Below are 20,579 nucleotides of genomic sequence, written 5' to 3'. Positions count from 1 at the left end.
AAGCCAGTAGAATTGTGATTTCTGAAATACTGTTTTTTGAAAAAAAACTAGCAATATTAGCTGCCATGTATCTTTCCTATCTCTGCTGCAGACATTAACTTTACAGTCCCAATGGTACAAATAAAAATAATTTAAAATGTAAGTATAACCACTGGAAGTGCTTGTTACACTACGACAGAGCATGCCAGGCCATCTTCCTCCATCTTCTGCTGGACAGTTCTACTTCATTGTCTTAGTCCAGTTTTAAAAGGTTAGACCTCTAATGCAGAAGGGGTTATCTCACAAAATAAACATTAAGGTATAGGCAAATGAAGGATCAGGTCAAACATGTCTGTGAAGGGCATCAATATAGGAGTTTTATGGGGTTTTTTTGTAGTTTTTTTTATGAAAAGGCATAGTACAGCTTTTAAATTTGACGAGACCCCAGGTGAGAATGACTAATCTCAGCACAGGAACCATAATCTTGTACAAACTTTAAGGAAAGAATAGTTAAGAAAATACTACATAGAGTCAGAAATCACAGGTCCATCTGTGGCATGCAAATACCTCCAGGTAGCTCTGCAGTGTGTCCCCACCATCAGTTTGACTCATTCTCTGTTTTGCCCATTCTCTAATTTGCCCATTCCCTGCCTCCTAACTTCCACAGTGCGTCCTCTCAGGCTCCCCTTTGGAGTGAGACAAACACCTCCCACCAGACAAATTAACTTGTGTCATTGCTGACTGACATATTTATTTAGCAGTAAGGTAGCTCAGTTCAACAGAGAAATAAATCGGATCTACAGTTCTACTGAAAAACTGCTGCTTGAACAAAAGCAAATGAGCTATCCCACAGGTCAGCAGATAATCTGTCACTCACTTATTCTTCACAGTGTCCCAGGAAGGTCATAAATCGCCAGGATATCTGTTCAGTACTGCATCCCCCCAGCCTCCACTTTCTGCTGGCTATTGGATTTTTTCCATCCATTTCAACCCAGAGAAGACACAAGGAAAAGTGAGCATTGTGAAATCTTACACTCCTCTTCCCGGTCCCACCTCCTTCCCAGAGCTAAGTTGCATGACTGATTTTACAGCTTTCTCATGCCAGAACAGCACCTGGGAACATGTCAGGCTGGATTGTGAGGTAAAGCTCCATCCCAAAATATTTCCAGGTTTTAATTCTTCAGGGGAAGGAACCATCTTCTTGTTCTGTGTTAGTATCTAACACCTTGCACAATGGGAGATTTAGGGTTGTTACACAGTGCTTCAGAGCAAATGATAAGTAATAATGTGCCTGTGGAAATATAGTTCCTTCATCTACTTTTTTTATAGCATCCTTCAATGTGCCTCTTTGGCTTAGACCATATTTGCAAGTAGCTGGTGCATAGGAATAAACAGATATAGAGAATAATTGGTGCTAAGGACCTTGTGTCCTCAATGCCTATCTTTTTGCCTTTTTTTCAAACTAATTCTAGTCTGGTCCCATGAACATTAACAAATGGAATGCAATAGGTGTGACTACAAAACACAACTTCTATATTTGTTTCATCTGAAAGAAACCCACTTTGTGCTCCCTGAGACCATTCATGCATTGCAAGCCACACCACTCTCAACACACTGGTGTGAAATGCAGCTGATGCCCTTTCTGAGACCCCTTGTGTTTGCTGGGTCCTGTGTGTGGCTGATCCTCCTCCATGGGTGCTGTTTGCAGTGAAGCAGTGCACTAATCTGCTAGACCAAATAAATTCTGCAATGTATGGTTAGGATGCAAATAATTTGCAGATAATCAACCAAAAAAAAGAGGGAGAGAGAAACATAGGCCTTTCTTAAAGAATTTTTTTTTTTTACACAAACAGCTTTCTCAGAGAGTTTGTCTAATATAACCCTCAGCAGTGTTACACTTGACTGTAAATTCAGATAATTTACACAAAGTGGGGAGTTTTGCGTGGTCTTTCAAAATCAAGTTTCAATATTTTCTTCCAGAGATGTGTTTGCAGGTGATGGCCTTTTACCTACTAACTTCTTCTGTCCCAGCATACATAGTTCAGAGTCAAAAATGCTGTCAGTACCTGTAATTTAATTTGCAAAGCCTGTCTGAAGTGGATAACTGCTTCATACGTTTGGGTGTGTTTAAATTACATATCAGGATACAGATTAAAGATGGCAAATGGCCCCTTGCCAAGATACTTTAAAAATCAGATCATATTTGTAAGAGACAACTATAAGGGGCCCAATTTACAGAAAATGTGACACTACTAGCAGTTCTTTTGGGAACCTCAGAGTTCTCTTTTCCTCTAAGAAAAAGAGCCATGTCCCATTATTTTTATTTGAACAAATATTTGAATAAGAACAGTTGAAACTAAAGGGAATGGCATATCTCGTTCCTCATTAAACTGACCACTTGATTTTAATTACCCAGGAAAAATATGACAATATTTTCCCATGGATGAGGAACCTTCCCATCTAATCAAAGCAGCTGGAAGGTTGAATTTAAATATGCATAGCTGGTCCACACAGAGGGATATGGTTGGTAAGTATCTGAGATGAGAATCTGGGCTATACAGTTTGATCTGGTTCTTGGCGTTATCTGTCTAACCATGGCTGCATCTCATCCTGTCAGGCAGTGGTTATCAAAGCCTTACGTGCAGTCCCAATGGAACAAGTCAACTGAATGTATTATCTTCATTCCAAGAACCAACTCCAGATACACAAAGCTTTAATAAGTAAATGATTTTTTTTCTGCCCACAACTCAATAATTAATACCTCCTCTCAAAAAATTAATTCAGGCTGCCTTCACATGACAATTTTAGACTCCGTGTTCTCATCTCAATTAACATAAAGCCACTCCTTGCTCTGTGCATTTAGGTCATCATATCTTCACCTGCTTTTTTTCTCCTGGTATCAGTAAAATTAAGTTAAATCCACTTCAGATATATAACTAATGAAATGCCCTCTTCCCGAGTAAAATGAAATGTATATATCTTCCTTCCCTATAGGAATGTGGAGTTCACTTATTCCAGTTTCATAACTGTCCTTATCACACCTCTCCACAGAGCATAGTCAGCTAGTGCCAGCTACCCAAGGACAGATACTGCTTTAAGTGTGAGAAGAGCAGAATCTCTTCAACCAGTACATTTTGGGGGAAAGAAAGGGCACAGAGATACCCAGAGTCAAGCCTTGAATTTTATTTTTTTTTTCACTGATGAAAGTAGCAGCTTAGACTATTCTTTTCTATATCACCTGCCACTGGAAAAGAGCACGTTAAGCTTCTGCACAGGATGTCCAACACCTGAACCAAAACTACAGTGAAGAAATATTTATGATGAATATCTCCTTTGCTTCCATCCACTGAGCCTTCTTACACAGATACTGCTTTATCATGCTTGGGCACATACAGATTTGCCAAGGGCTTTCCTATTCCCATTAACTACAGCCAACACAGACCGGCTCAGTCAAAGGTCTGTTGAGGTGGCAGCTGTACACATCATTTGCAGTATGGACAGAAAGATATTTCAGAAAGGAAAGACATGCACTGATCTTCAGTGAGCTCTGAGAGAGACATTTTTCTACCTCAGGCCTCCTGAACTAGAGAAGTTCATGTCCACTGTGCAGTACCTGTGCATGGAAGCAGGGGAGGCAGCACCTCCTCTGCCCATTCTCTCCAAGCTTCTGTGACACTCTGGTCACTGATCTTATAAGTACCACACAAGTAGCAGTGGAACAGGCTCAGGGATGTGTGCTTGTGAAACCCACACAGAATCACTCCCAATGAGACTACTGCTCACATGTTTACAATTACATGTTGAAGCATCTTCTGTGTCATGGTGTCTCATCTCTCTGCAGCTAGGAAGGAAGTACCACGCATGATTGATGCGGAGAAGTGTGAGCAGCTCTCTCCCAGGTCTGTTTTCTTCTACAGAGCATGCACTTGTGGTTTGCCTTGTCTTTTGTGTCTCCCTCTGCAGTGGTGTTTTGAGAAAGCAGATCTTCCCCCTCAGGGAGAATTTGCCCTGCTGATGCACAGATCCCAGTGCTGTACATCAGAACACTACTGCATGCTGCATTGAAAGCATGGTGCAGACATCTGGCATCATCTTCCAAGGACTGCAGTTTATGATATGTTTTACCCCAATATCAATCAAAAGTGATATTGGCATTCTTCGTTGATCAAAAACTGCATTTTGGCTATTAATTCACTAAAGAGCTCCAATAAAAATTTGATAATTTTTGTCATATTTCCTTCCCACAGCCCTATGTAATTTGTGCTCCCCACATGATAAGTGCTTTCTCTCTGATAAGCCACATTTGCTCACAAATTAAACCAAAAATCTGCTCCATTCTCCTTACTCTGTACATAACCAGGAGATTTGGAGAAGAACATGAAAAGACAGAGAGATATTCTCTCTTTAATATAGCAGTCCATCAGAAAGCACTGCTAACATGTGTAAGAACAACCTCTGCAGCAGATCATGCTGCAGGTAGCCTTCAGGAAGTGTTTCTTTTTTGCAAGCCAGTGAGTGCTTTAGAGCCCAGGTGTGTTTTAGCACCTCTCAGGATGCCTTCACTGTCTTCTATGGGTGGACCCTGTGCTGCACTGTGCTCAAATATTTATAGATTACTACTATACAGGAACTGCAAGGATAGATTGGTTTTTTCTTCAGAAAAGAAGTGGGAAGAGCAGAGGCCCCACCATCCGTTCTGATTTCTGTGCCTGTGCTTGGTGACAGAAATAAGTTTTATTATGAAATATAAGAGCTCTTACCCCAGAACAGGGAGGTGAAGTGGCTGCTCTTGTGTCTCAGCTGAGACTGAAGCTGGCCTGGAAACCCTGAGGTCACTTTACCCAGGGAAAGGAGCCTGCCACTGTGACATTTCCCTCTGGAGGGTGACTGCAGCACCTCAAGGGTAACCAGGGCTCTGTGGCTATTTGTGATCTGTGATGCCGTGTCCTGCAGGGCGTGGGTAAGTCCATGAAATAATGATGAATTGAAGGGGTAATCAGCAACACTGATCTGCTGAAATTTCAGAGGGAGTTCGGGACACACAGTGGGACTGTCCATCTTACCTCATGCAGGGCCAGCTTGATTGGCCTACTGAGGATTGCAGATGGAGAGGCTGCTCACATGTGGCTGGGAGGGCTCCCAGTGCAACAGCCCTACTGGCTTCACAAAGCACCAAAACAGGAGGATGGGGAGTTCATGGTCACAGCTGCCACCCTCTGTCCTTGCAGAGCAGCAGAGAAATCATTTAAAGATACAGGTCTATTTTCAAACCCTTGCTCTTTTACCCACAGGAGGCAAAGCCCATATATGTACATAAGGACTTTTCCCCTACTAAGAAACATTAGGTTTTCAGAATTCTTTGTTGTATGTGGTCACTCTTTAATATTGATTCGCAATTAAGTCTTCTGGTTTAATCCACCTTCCATTAGTTTATTTTCTTAATTCAAAAACTCCAGGGGACATTCTCCTACCTCTATATGGAATTTCATTTCATATTCTAATTCAAAATAGAATAAATATAAGCTAGTTTAGGATAAATTACTTTCGCTCAGATAACAAGCTCTCTTTCTTCAGTTAGGCCTTCAATTTGGACTGAGGGATCATTTCTCAACTGCAACTTAAAGATTATGGGTTTCAAACTACTTCAGAAGCTGTCTTTATGTCAGAGTGGAGATAAATAGAGAGCTCACTAAGTTAACAGTGATGTCATAGTTTTCTTTGGTAGCTGGCATATACTGTGCATCATTATATAATCACAGATTTTTACATTCTTTTTATAAATCACAGCCTATTTTTCATTCTTTGCTTCCTCCCACTTCATTTGCTATTGGCAGCTGCTGCTAAAGTTCCCTTACCTCTTGAAAAGGAAGTAGGTTAAGAACAGAAAGGAGAACTCTATCAGATTAAGGCAAACGTGTGGGTCCTACTGAGAAATGATGCATTTTACAACAGTACCAGCAAAAGAGCTTACTTTGAAGGCTGAATTGCTAAATATATCCAGAGACTTCTGTGAGCCAAAAGCAGCTGTCTTCTGCTTGTTTTCAGTTGTTAGACTCCTGATGCCCCAAAAAGCACAGCCTCATAGAAGGTCAAAATTGATGCAATCAGGATAATAAAATCACTCTGACAAGGCTGCAGTTTGTACTTAGTTTATAATTAGGAGTCTGCTCTCTCAGGTTAAGATACTGTAAAGTTCCAGGGAATTGTTAAGCTATTCACAGCACTCTGATGCTACTAAACTAGGAAAATATAAAGTCCTAAAAATACCCTCATGTAAACACATCAGAAATGGAAGGATGGGAAATCCAGACAAAATAGAAACCCATCTAGAGTTGTGTCTTCTACACTGGAAAATGGTGAGACTTTGCAATATTTAATTTGAGGCTAGCTGACAAAGAAATATTACCTTTAAAAATGAAGTGAACCAGAGCCTAAATTAGGATGATTTGTAAATATTTTAAGGTGATTTCTACAAATCACAGATTATGTTTTTTGTACTTTAAAACTGAAAAGAACCTATTCTGATCAACCTATTTTTTATCATTCTAAAGACAGAAAAGAAGATTCCTTGTGACTTCTAATCTGGAGGAAAAATTAATAGATTTCTGATTTTGGACTGTATTTCTCATTCTAGAAACTTCTCTGCCCAGATGCAGTCACCTGTCTTCATAGTCCTGTTTGATTACCTCCAGCCAAACTTCCCTTTTCTTGTCTAGAGGACATCTCATTTTTGCTAAAGTTCTTTAATGCAGTGTTCACCTGTGATTCACCAAGTGATTACCTTACCTCCAATCAAAGTTGACTAGAAGAGTGTGAATTTTAAACACCTCTCCCCTCCGCAGTGAGAATTTAGAAGTGTTTCCATAATTACCTGCTATGAGGCTCAAAAAGCTGAAGTAGCACCAAAACCAGAGAAATTTGCTAAAAACTTGTCTAAGTTATTGCCTGTACTAATGTTACATTGAGCAGACTTTGGATATCTTCCAGTCTGAAAAGCTCAATACCAGAACAAAATCCTGTGCAATCCTATTGTGCTTTGAGTGTGTTCATGAAAAAGATTTCAGAATTATGTTGGTTTAGATTTTTTACTTTCCTCTGGATCAGAAGAGTATCCTATAGGTTACAGATTTTTGCTTTTCATGTGCATAGAAATGTAACATGATTTCATTTTTTAATTCATCATCAGTTACATGAACTAGATGCAGATCTCAGGCACCCAAATACAATTTCAAATGGATCCAGTACCTCCCTCACTCATCTAGCTAAGGATGTGAACGGCATTCTGATTTTGTGTCCAAAACTGACAGCCATCAATATTCAAAAATCCAGAGTCAGCTCCTAAAATAATGTGAAACTGGTGTAGAAATCACAATATTTTTAAAACCTATCTTAAATATTTGATTTAAAATAAAATCTATTGAACTTCTAAAGGTTCCTTCGTTACAAACTGTTCTTGACAAACAGAAGATCTATAAGCGCTCATATTGCTAAAAATAAAATAAAGAAGGTTTTTTTTCTTTAGGTCCTACAGGTGTTAATAACAACACCAAAGATGGTGTGATTCCTGATGCAACCTGGAAAATTGACTACACAGCTTGTTTAGCTGTGCACAGTGAAAGGTTCTCAGCATTGACTTCTACTCCGCATCAATATTTACTGCTCCTTAGAGCAGAGTGTCTCAGAATTAGTCACCAGATTTTTAATTAACAGCCAAGCTTGGTATTTTGGGTCGTTTGAGTACCGTACTGTGTCAGTCTTCTGGGCAGAGCTGGCTGAGATGTGCTGAACATGCAAATTTGTCCCGGTGTCCTCAGCCCACTGCTTGCTTTGAGATGACACACCTGGGCTCTTCCACTGGTTTAGGGTGTGCTCACAGCTGGGCAGTGATTACCTCTCCTCTGAAAATGGCTTAAATCACTTAGTGATGGGGAGCTTTGCAGGGCCTCTAAAATACGCATTTACACAGCCATAATCATTTCTCAGTAGCCTAAAAAAGATTTTTCCAAAGTTAAACATAAACATTCAGCTTGCAGGTGGAACCCATGGGACATGCTCGGTTGCCTGGAAAATCACTTTAGAAATTAGCATGTCCGCTGTGTAATATATTATGTGTGGTTTCTTTCTTGTCTTAGAAGGAACGAAAACATTGACTATAGGGCCCAAATTTTATTGTGCTGCACAAAATTGCTTTCCAAAAGGGCTGGACTGGTAAAAATATTGGTTTCTCCTTTGCAACACCTCTTTTTCTCAAGAGAATTCTCCAAAAGTACCAGATTTTCCTGCTGAGTCAGCCCAAGTGCCTGTGTTAATGGCCTCTGGAGAGAAACACCTCAACACATCCACAGAATGAAGGCTCCAGCTGCAAAAGTCAGAATTTCCATATACAATTTTCTTATATATTAGCCAGTCTTCATGTCAGTTCCAGAGTCCCATGACACCTCATGCCCTTATATTTTATCTGTCACACTGTAGTTATAAACCAATGAGAAATAGCCAATGTTTTATACATTTTGACTAAGGCAAAAAAATTAAATGCAAATATACTGAATCAAAATATACTGACAGTGTTTCAAAATTAAAAGGAAACACCACAAATTAATAGACCTGAACCATGCCCTCTCCCAGATTAATATTAAGATCATGGACAAGTCAATGAAATGCTCTCTGATTGAGAAAGTCCCCATCAGTGAAGAGGTTCCATAAAAAAATTAGAGCATGATAGTTTTGAGATTATACAGAAATAATAGTGTTTATTAGCAATGTTATTTGCATACTTTACTGGCTTTAGGTTTAACTAAGCCTTCATGCACAATGCACTGAGAAATGCATTGTCCTTCACTGACACAAACAGTTTGCAGTCTAACCAGACTGGAAAGAGACAAAAAGGAGTATCCATCTTATGGCCATTATCCCACGTAGAGTGAACTGAGAAAAGTCATAGAATAGCATCAGAACTGTGCAAAAATTCTGTGGAATGAGCGCCATCATATGAAGTCCCTGTTCAGTGTTTCAGCTTCTATTTCATTAATATAAAATTTCTCCACAAATTGGGTTCTTGGCCCTCTCCATTATGCTGCCAGCACATACCATTTCACTGGTAAATGCTGTAGGTTCAACAGGTCAGTGACTGCAGTGGCGTTGGCAAAGATGTCATATTTGCCATATGGACAAGGCCAGTCCTCTGCTGGACTGCCCTGACGACTGTTCCTGATCTCATCTCATACCATCTCTGTGCTCCCCCATCCAGCTCTCTTCCCTCAGGGACTCCACAGGAATCTGTGCTCTTCCTCCTGAAGGGATTAATCCCTGTTCCTCACTGACCAGAGATACCAGTCTGAAGTCCATGTGTCTTTATCCTACAAATATGGTTACTGGAGCCCACTCACAGAGGCCTAGGGGAAGGACTGAGAAAGAGGTACACAGATATCTTTGGGCTGATCTGTACTTCACACAGAGCACTGTTGTGTTTGACATATGTCTTAGGTGTGTATGGAGTTATATCAGTGGAAACCTATGGTTCATTGCCAATCTGCTTTGGTCCTGGAGGAGGGGAAGTGGAAACAGGAGGGGGGAAAAATACCCAGATGGGAAATGAACCTGTGCATCTCTCCTGGGAAAATGCATTTCAGTCATTCAAGCAACAGCCTAGCCTATGGAAAAAAAAAAGATTGTTCTTTCCAGCTGTTATGCCACAAGAAAAAATAAATTTAAAATGGAAAAGTGAATAAATTGAGCATATTTTTATCATACTCTTTCTTGCAAATTACTTACAACATTCTTGTTTCTTATGAGGAACCATTTTTAATATTAAAGTAGTCATACACTTTTCCAAAAAGTGCTTCCTGAAAAACTGAAACCATTATTACCTTAAACTCCCACACAGTTTGTTTAAAAATATCTTTAAATACTATTAAAGAACAATCATTATGTAGGTTTAGATCTTATGAGTAGGAAGCAGAAACCATCAATGAATCATATTATTTCTCCTGCTGTAACAACACTATCAACTACCACAATAACAAAAAAGTTTATGCTCACTGTATACCTGTTTTGCAGGCAGTTTCTTGCCTTGAAATCTGCATAATAGGTAAGCTGTGGTACGTGTAATATGCTGTTTACTGTCAATCCACTGTGGACAGCCAGGCATGCTTGGTCTGGTGCATTGCTCCTCCTTTGGGTGCAGCTCCTTGCTGAAGCGTATGGCAGCCCTGAAACAGCAAATAAAGCTTCTACAGATTCTAGAATCTGCTTCTGAAAGATGCTGCTGGATATACAGAGCTAGATATTAAAATTATTTTATTCTCATACACTGTATTTTTTATTTTAGTTAAAAGCAATGATTTTAGTTGTAGAAAATATTTTCAGTTGTATGCTCCTTTGCAGAGGGAAATGACAATGGGACGTTGGTGAGGGAAGAAAAAGATTGCAAGAGACATGAAAAAAACACCATGGAGATCAATATTTAATCTAGAATTATGGGTGTACAGTATGTACTGTGCATTTTTTAAATTTAACTTGGCTTTTACTATTACTCAGTAGGAGGGTAACAGATACTGAGAGCCCTGGATAGCAACCATAAGAAGCATGTTTAAATACACATATTTTCAGGAGATCTGTAAATACAAGAAGAAACGGATGTCGTCTCTCCGATCTTTTTTCATGTTGGAAAATCTGAGAGCTTTACCTGGGAAAGTTAATTTCAGGTGAAAGAATTTGTAAAATAATTTCCCAAGTTTATGCTGCATACATACACGTAAGAAAATATGTTTGTGTTACCCAATTCTCGAATAAAAAAACAATGTGCACATCACTTTTCCCAGTGGAAATACTGATGTTATACAGAGTTATAAATAAATACTAAATCAGGAATCTATGTGGGAAAGCCCCCATCCTGTTTCTGGTTTTAGTCAGGAAGCATGCAGGTAGCACAGACTAATTCTGCTCAAATAGTGCTAGAAGAAATGATGGCAGCTTGTATTTATCATGATTTTAACAATGCTTTGAGTGTATGCATGTACATACATATGTAATGCCTCTCTTATATGGGCATTTATATGGCACTTCTAGGCTTTTCTGAAGGCCTTTGAAGTTAGCTGCCCAGAAAGGATTAGGCACCAAGGGGACGAAAATTATTTTAAGAATTATTTTAAGAAATTATGTTATCAGGTATCATCTGCTTGCTAATGAAGCTTCAAAGTTATTTCCAGGGCAGAATTCCGCAGATTGCTCCAGAGAAAGAGTTCAACAGTCTATCTAAAAACCTCATTCCATCATTAATGAGTGCTTAACCCCAGAATATTTGAACTTGGACTACATGACCAGTAGTCAATTTTCACTAACAGTTTTTTTTTTTTGATCCTGAAAATCTGTAACCGTGTCATCAGCTCCTTCTTAATTATACCGTATTCTTTACATCTGTCCTGCTAAATAACTCTAATTGAAATAGCACCGGCGTGAATTTTCGTAATGTTCCCCCCAAGACATCCCGAAAGTGACTCACACGAGAAAACAGACTGAAGTCACAGCTGGAAGCACGTCAAGGATCATTTCCATTTTTACATGATTAATTTGAATTTAATATCTTAAATCAAAACCTGATTAATTTAAATAAAATTTTGATGGTGCCCTGCTTCTAATATACATTGCAGTAATTAGATTCAGCTTAATGTGATTTTTTTACATAATTAAAAAAAAGAGCAAGTCAAGTGTAACAATGCAGAGTTGGTACAAATCTGTCCATATATACACATATAATACACATGGGATTTTGTTGAGACGTTGCTCAGGTACAGCAAAGATCACAGCTGGGTGGCTGTGCCTGTAGCTCAGTTTATGGCATATGTAGGATATTCCCCTTCTATTCCACTGCAATATGAATGGCTGTCCTTAAAAAAAAAAAAAAAAAAGACAAGAATACAGCTGAAATCACATTAAAAAATAAGCAAAAATATTAGCAATGCAACACTCTGGGTCAGCTTCTCAATTCTAGTTCTTCTCCCATTCCAAACCACCGTGCTTTAAGAATTAGCTCTGTGTATCCTCCAAGTGAACATCTGCAGTGGACTACTTACAACAGCCCATAGGCTTCTCTTTTTCATGAGGCTTGCAAAAATTCTTTATAAAATAAATTGCTACTGCATTTTTATATGGGTTCCCCTTGCCTGTCTCTGCTTTTGCACAATGATCCTATGCACTATGAAATCCACAGAGGTAGCAAACAGCAGTTCTTATGTATTAGGATCAGATGAAGCCTACCTGCATCACACACCTGACCCTGAGGCTGGTTATGATCAATGCCTGTGGCTGAAAATGTCCAGTGCTTAGCAAGCAAAGCTTGCAAGGTGCACTTCAGGTAGCACTCACAGTAATATTTTAGATATTTCCAGCTTCTTTGTAGGAGAAGAAACTATTACTATAATCTGAGCAATGGATTCACCTGCAGGTGTAGATGGAGCTTCAGTGAAGTCATACAAGAAAATGACTCAGGTAGGCCAAAATCATGGGGAATCTACAGATGATGTAGAAATTTGGAGTTTCTGAATTTGTCTGAAGTTTTATGAAAAATTTACTTTTGTTTAAGGATAAAATATCCAATTCATTGCTGTAAAATTTGAATGTCTTAAGTAGGAAAAGAAAAAAAAAAGTAATGCAAAAAAACCCCAAAAAATGTTTCCCTGTTTCTCTGTTTCCCTGTTTCAGGTGACCAATTTACTGATCAAATTATTCTTCAATAAGTAGATCTTTCCTGAACAAGACAGTGAAACATCAATCTGACTCTTCAGCAAGGAGTAATTCCAGTATATATCAAAACTCTTGATTTCAGTGGGACACACCACCAGCTTTAAAACAGTGGGCATGTGCTTAGCTAGTAGTAAATCACTATTAAAGAGAAGACAATGATGGAGAGTGAAAAACTCCTTTCCTGCCGGGGCTAACAGCTTTCAGGCAGGTGCAACCACTATTCATCCTCTAATGAAGGCAAGTAAAGTCATTCAGGTGTATTTGATAGCACCCAGCTTTCCAAAGCCTTTCTATACAGTTTGTTATAGATATTGTGTAATTGCATACAGGTAATTTTTAATTTTACTATTTCTTTGAAAAAAAGAATTCTTCCTTGTTAGTGAAACTGCTGGAGCTTTGCTGTTAATTCAGACAATTCAGATTATCTGGGCATTCTCCCCGTCATAAAACTTTTCCCAGAGTCAATAAAGAAAAAAAAAAAAAAAAGAACCAAAACCAAAAAAAAAAAAAACCCCAAAAAAAACCAAAACCAAAAAAAACAACAGGTGAATGGTTCAAGTCAGTTTTCAGCCTGTAAGGCCAGGTTAAATGATTTTTTTCAACAGAAATGAGAAAAAGCCTACAGTAGAAATTGAAGAACTGGGCAAAAATAAAGACAACTTTGGTCTATAAAACAGTCAGAGAGAAGGAAGGAAAACTAATTTAGAGATAAATTCATGAACCAGATTTAGCTGCTGCAAAAATGCTACATATAGTGATTTACAACTCTGTCTATTCTTCAGGCTTTTAACTATCTGTTCACTTTATTGAAATTGTCAAAATTCTCATTTTCATGCAGTATCGGACCATCAAAAGTTGCTGTCACAGCAGGGGCTCCTACGCCATCCTATTTGACTCCTCAAATTTGCAAACATACTACCAGGGAATCACTGAAAATATGTAGATACAAATTAAACTTGTTGAGTTTGACCAATCAACCCTTCAAGACTTTTATTTCTGTGGATTTTGTAGATAGAAGTCAGTGGAGCTGATTACTGATTCCAAAGAACTTGCTTATTCTTTATTCATTGCAGATAGTAATAATAAAAAATGCCACCTTTTATCTTACATCTAAAACTTTTGATTACAATCATTTTTTTTATTCTAAATTTAGTCTTCTCTAAATGTCTACTACAATATGATCCAAAAATAACAGCATAGTTACTATCTGGGGAGAAACTACTTTGGAGCTTATATTCTTATGCAGAAGTTAAAGTCAAAATAAAATTAATCGTGGAGGTTTATCTATAATGTATCACCATTCATTTCAGAAAAAAAAATATCTTTGCCAGCAGCAGAAGGGAAGTACTTTCAAGCAGTTACATTAAACTATAGACTCCAAGGAGAAGATTACAGATCTTCCATATTCAGCAACATGAATCAAAACTCTTAGGAACTAGTCTAACTTTCTTTTATTTTCTTCTTTTTTTCCTTTTTTATTACTGCGAGGCAGTAGGGATTGCTTTTTGTATAGGCTATGATTTAGATGGCTAATTGAAAGTAAGCAGTGGTGAGCTGCTTCCTTGGTAAAATATTACCAAGACAATCTTATCTGAGTTTACAGAGTTATTTTCAATTTGTAAATGTTGTATTCATTTCTACTAGATAAAACACCTTTAAAAATCCTAGACCAGGAATGACTAGATTTCTGTTTCAACTGCTCTGCACTTTTTCACCCCACACAAATGCCAACCAGCCCACAGATATATCTAAACTTCCTCTCCTTATGAATAGTTTTACTATTAAAAATAAGCTCAATCCATTTTATGGTAAATAAATTTAATGATATACTGAATCCTCATAACTTGAATTGATGTCATCCTGCCAGATACCTGCTCTGCAAGAGAATCTCCCTCATTAGAGCCTACACCTCTTCGAATCTCACCTTTGCAAATTTATCTCTTGCCTATAACACAAAGAAAATCCTGGGCTTTGTTTCACCGTTATAGTAGATGTAAATTAGTGTTTTGCCATTGTTTGTTGCTGTAATCATAGAGGCAAGTATATATTCCTAACAGCTATCTTATTTTCAATTTGCAAAGCATACTGTGCTTAATCCCATGAGGCAGCCTGTGGTTCTAGATATGAATTTAGAAAGGTAATTAGACCTGGGGGGGGGTGGCAGGGAGATTGTCACTGAGATAGAAAAAACAGATTCCTGCCAGGTCCAGAGGGGTCTTTGATAGGTCCCAGGCTGGTCACAGTTCTTGTCCTAGTTTATTACTTGTTTCCATTGTGTGAAACAGCTTATTTGTTCATGTAAATGTAAATCATGTTGATACTAGTAGAAGTATCTTTGTTGCTACTTTTTTATTTTAATCCAGAAGGGTCACTGAGTTTGGTTTTAGGGGCTGGCAACAAGCTATGTTTTTCCCAATGATCTTTGCATTTTTTACAATCAAACAGTAAAAGTGACATATTGATAAAAGTTTTAAGGCATCTCTGGTGGGTGGCAGTAATTTTAAATATCATACAATCATCATTAAGTCATTTATGTAAATGAAAAGTACTTGGCAACTCTGTATGGCAAGAAATAGCACCACTTTCTCTGCATCTCTGTCTCCTTTCTGTCTTCTTTTCCCCCTTTGCTAGCTGTAGCATAGTGTACACTGTAGAGATGAGCTCTCCTTTAGGGCTGTGTGAAGAATTTCTGTACAAAATATCAGACACCTATGTGAGTCAGCATGTGAGGAGTAACTAATGATGAGACAAAGTCAAATTAATCTATCATAAAAGAATGCCTAAAGGAATTTCTATAAGCTGAACTCAATGTGGTGTATTGACGAGTTAAGAAAAAATATATAGATTTATGTGGGTTTGGATTGGGTGGCTTCTTACCCCATTCTCAGTCTCACCATTTGAAACCTAGATCCAGATATGAGTTTTGGGGCATTAGCAGAAGTCTGGTTTGTATCCTGCAAATCTCACTTTGAGTTGATGACTGGTTTCAAGACTACAAATCTCCCTTCAGAGGAAAGGAAGAGTACTCACCCAGGCTTTATTTTCAAAAATTGACATTGTTAACTGAAGTCTTTCTGAGCAGGAGAAATGGAGGCAGTTTTAGCTAAACTGTTTTTATTTGCCCACATGTCTAATAATATTTAAGGGCCAGATTCTGCCCTCAAGCTACTTTGGTAGGCACTGTGAGCACTCACTCTTGGGAAGATTCTGTGCCTAAATGTTCTCACTTTTCAACACATTGTTACCCTCCCACATAGCTATTCAGGCAGAAAAGCAAAATGGTGAACCTCCCTCGGGGGTTTTAATGCAAATCTGTTGAGTCACCCTGTTTTTTGGATTGAATTAGGGGTGTAGAATTAGGTTGGAAGGTGATAAAGATGCCAGGAATGTATGAGGAAAATTCTGTTCTCAGGCCAGTAGATAGAGCGCAAACTCTATCCCCATATCTGTGCACAGAGGCTGTTGCTAAACCTCCAGAGGCAACTAGCCAGTAGGAAATATTAGGCTCAGAGACCTAAATAGACCATTGCACATCCAGTTGGCTCAGTGTTGTGTCTGCTGGGCTGTGTCTGTGGCTTCCCTGGTGGGAGTCTGGGAGTGTGCACAGCAAGCCAAGGCTGCTACAAACAACTTTAGTGCATCAGTGTCCTTGCACTTCATTGAAGCCATCAGTAGACACAATAGCATAGGATTTACATATTTCCCTAGCTCCGTATCTTGTTCCTTGCCTACTGCGTCTCTCTGAGCAGAACATTTCCAGGAAAGAGGGTCTTGTGTGTACCCATAGTTCAAGCTCTCATTTCCATGTATAACATCAACTCTGCAAGCTTATTCTGAGCTGGAATTGTCTTGGAGTTTTACACCACTCTCCCTGGCAGAAAAGTAACATCACACTTCTGCTTTCTGACAGACCTTCCTTTAAGATTTCATTGAGGATCACTTATGATAAACACCTCCCAAGAATGCTTATTAAAGAAATTAGAAACTATGGTACATCAGGAAAGACATTTGTTTTAATTGAATAGAATTATTTATATATTGAAAGCCTGTATTGTTCATAATGCCTAGGGCACCAGTCTCCTTTTACTAGATTTTTACCAATGAATGAAACATTCATTTTAAGGGAGATATTTCTTACATTTTCCCAGTAATCAAGAATAGACTACAGTGCTTCATAGCTAATAAACACTGGTGAGAAGAATCCTGCATGAAACTTGAGTAGATTCAAGTTCTAATTTAGTTGAAATCCACGTTGGTGGCTTTGTGAGGGCTATAGCTAGTCCTACTAAAAATTAAAAGAAATTGATATCAGGATAAAAGTTTGGGTTTTTATGTTTGTCCCTAGAGATAAAGTAAAAAATATTTTAAAGAAAAGCAAAATTCTCAGCTGAATATGTGACGTGAGAACTGGTAAAACTGAGTTCTAGTAAGCCCGAGGTCTGAAAATGCAAAAGGGAATGGGTGAAACATGATTAGTTCATTAAGTCACAACTGGAGAGAGGTGATATGTCTAGTAACTGACTCAGAAACCCTAAGGTATTTTACAAATTCACTAAGAGTAAACTGTTAGGGCTCAGCATGCATGTACCCCACTCAGAGGAGTTGCCACATGAGCATGTTAAGCTGTTTGCCTCAAAAAATTATCAGCTGCCCTTGATTTCCCTACATGAAGGAGATTTCAGCATAGACACACCAAAATTGTCTTGTATGCTTCAGACACGACCAGCACCTCAATTCCACAATCAGTCTTCTGTCTCCTTTTCCTTTGACCAAAGTATAAGTATTAAAATGAATTAACCCATAAATCCTGTCTTATTCCCTATAGCTGCAGAATATCATAATAATACTCATCACTAGCAATCCAGCTGCATTCAGGCATTGGAGATGATCAGAAGTCATGCAGATGAGGCTGGGTGCTGTCTACCCCATTCCAAACCAGAAGGCCGGATCCTAAAAATGCAAAGGTAGAAAGCAGGCTACTGAATAGCACTGTAGCATTTTGTTCCCTCCTTACACTGCATTAAGGCTGGCTAAAGAGGCAGCCTCAGAAGTTAGGAAATCCCCAAACAATGTAATCAATCCTTCCATGCCTGTGGTGAGCAATAAAAGTTTATATGAAACCTGCAGCACTTCACAAAGAATGGCTGAAAAATAGCACACATTTATCAGAATGCCTGAAAACACACCCCATTCTGGTAGAGCAAAGCAATCAGTGAAGCCATTCTTCACCTGAAAGATTTCCATTCTGTTTTGCTAACACGCTGTATTCAGTATTGATGTGTCTCTGTGCACAGTGCAGCGCGGCCGGTGCGGTGCTGGGACAGCTCATTCACACGGCAGCGGTGTCGCCGTCGCGCCGCTCCGGCTGCACCGTGCGGCTGCAGCTCCTGGATTAAAGCTGCACCCAGCAGTGCTGACAGACTAAAGGAGCTTGCCAGGGCTTCCACCAGAAGATTTCTTTTTTTTTTAAGGGGCTTTAAATCTGGCTGTTTTATCACAGACCACAGGTCCATAAAGGGATGCTAAACGGATTAAGTGAAGGTGTACCCTCTAATAGCCCTAATCCAATCATTGTGGACGGGACTGGATTGCAAGATGCTGCTACATTTTTTGGGATTTCCCTAAACAGCAGTATCTATTGTGGTGCCTGGGGACAGAGCACTGGGATGGCCCAGCTGTTGGTTTGTCCAGGTGTGCTTCCTTACATTCTTCCATACGGAGTTGAAAATCATATTAGAATCAGATCCATGCCCATATCAACATTCTAAATGGCTTTAAATCTCTGAAACTCTCCATTGGAAACATCCATAAAATTCTCCTAAGGAGTTTCATATCCTTTCTATGAACTTCCTTAGGATATATCCTTGTTTACCAACTCAGTGATAGTCAACATGCAAAAGGTAGCATCTGAGTTTGGGATGCTGGCATATAAATCTCGTATTGTTAGTCTTTCTTACCAGATGTTTTCCACTTCTAGTCAGTAAGTGTCATTAAAAAAAAAAGCCACATTACATGATCTATTTGCTCTTGGGATTCTATTTACTCTAAAAGTTAAAAAAAAAAAAAAAAGTAAACCAATTTTTCAGATAGTTAACTGAGCACATCAAAAACTTTAAAAGCCTCATTCAAGATAAGCTTTAAAAAAAAAAAATCACCACCAAACAGCTCGAGAGTTCTCTTTATAATAAATCCATGGCCACTTTCGAACTTCACAGTTCTCACTGTCCTGTACACAACTCCCACTCAGTACATCACAGCAACACTACAGATGGAGTTGTGATCTTCTTTACTCCAAAAGCACAGTCTTGTAGCTAAAGAAGGATATCTGTTAGCAGCTCAGGGTCTATATCATAGAGCTGAGCAATTCTCAGTACAGTGGTACATCCCGATTCGACAGGCAATCCAATTCTCTGCTTCCTCTGCTGCACAGTTTCTCCATCAAAAAGGTTCTCGACATGCAAAACACTCAGCCTTCACTGTTGTTTTTACATAAAATTGATTTAAGTGAGCAGAGTTGTTTATCATTGAGCTAAAAATCAGCATAGAACTAGATAGCTTTGCAAGCTTTTTGCTTCGCACTCCTCCAATTAAAAATAAAAATGTTAAAATTTCCAAAAGGGCATTTTAAAGCCTACTAATTGATAATGCAGAGAATTGAGACTTTCTACAGTGATGGGAAAGAGAGGAGGGAGAAAGTCACCAAATTAAAAAACACAGCTTTTATGTCTTCTGTAGCTGTGTTTTACTTGTGGTTTTGGCACTGGCCAGAGCAGCAGTAAAAGCGGGAAGTTGCTGATCCCTAAAAAACATGGCCATGCTATCTCCAAGGAATGGCAAAGCAAAGTAGGGATATGTTGATCTATATATCTCCTAGGTAACCACCATCTTGAAGATCATGAAACTCCTCTATTTATAGTAGCTGAGCACCTCACAATCTTAATGTGATTAATGAATATCCTTAGGCTATCTGAGTAAGGAAGAGCATCTATTATCTGTATTTTAGACATGGGGAATGAAGGTCTAGGAACCTGCATCTCAAAAGTACTTAGATGCCTAATTTATTTCAAATACTTTTTTGTAGGATTTAGAATTCAAAATACATTTTAGGATTTATACCCAAGCTTCAGAGAAACAGAGACTTGGGTATATATCTGGCATAGGTACTCCAAGCAGTAAGTTTGTATTATATGGTTTCACATCTACACTAATACATTTTACTTTTTGCTTGTTGAAGTCTTTCTCTGGGACCTGTGTTGAACCATTTAGGCAAAAAGAAAAAAAAAAAAAAAAAAAAAAAAAGCAACAACAACAAAAGCCAAAACCAAAAAACCAACACCCTGAAGAAATACCTGAGGTCATACTGGACAGCTGTGACAAAATAGGCACTGAAAACAAATGGACCATTTTCTCAAAACTGTCCTTTTTTTCTGATACCAGAATAAATATTTGGATTTTGTGCAAAGCCTTTTGGGATTGCAATTAGAATTCTCACAAGACCCCAAAATTAGTAGTAGGTAATTTTCAGTATTGCAATCAATCCCTGAGCACACTGTGAATGGTAACTTGGGCTGTAATTGTACATCACAAGTTAATATTTGTGCCAAGGAGAAAGCAGACAGTCCAGAAGGGGAAGGGGAAGGAGCAGTCCATGGATTCACAGCTGCCATTCATTCAGTGCAGCCCTGTGATGGTGTTTGCAACCATCTTTAGCCTCCTATGCCACAACCACTAGGAGGTGTGCTTAATGCATAGGCACACAGAGGTGGAAACCTCCATACCTGGTGAAGAAGGGATCATGTTCAGTACGGGTGGGGGGGCACTCACGTAAAGACAAAGCATGACACTGGTGAATCACTGGA

General features: G+C 38.8%; 1 long non-coding RNA gene across 1 annotated transcript; it reads left to right on the top strand.

The window, feature by feature from the left end:
• Positions 1–4,572: 4,572 nt before the first annotated feature.
• On the top strand, positions 4,573–12,951 carry LOC137475306 (uncharacterized). The gene is made up of 3 exons (XR_010999810.1): positions 4,573–4,882; positions 9,241–12,465; positions 12,718–12,951. It is a non-coding gene; the product is annotated as an uncharacterized lncRNA (long non-coding RNA).
• Positions 12,952–20,579: the final 7,628 nt, after the last annotated feature.

The sequence above is a fragment of the Anomalospiza imberbis genome, chromosome 6 (assembly GCF_031753505.1).
Source record: "Anomalospiza imberbis isolate Cuckoo-Finch-1a 21T00152 chromosome 6, ASM3175350v1, whole genome shotgun sequence".
Lineage (NCBI taxonomy): Eukaryota > Metazoa > Chordata > Aves > Passeriformes > Viduidae > Anomalospiza > Anomalospiza imberbis.
This window is presented reverse-complemented; position numbering and strand designations above follow the sequence as displayed.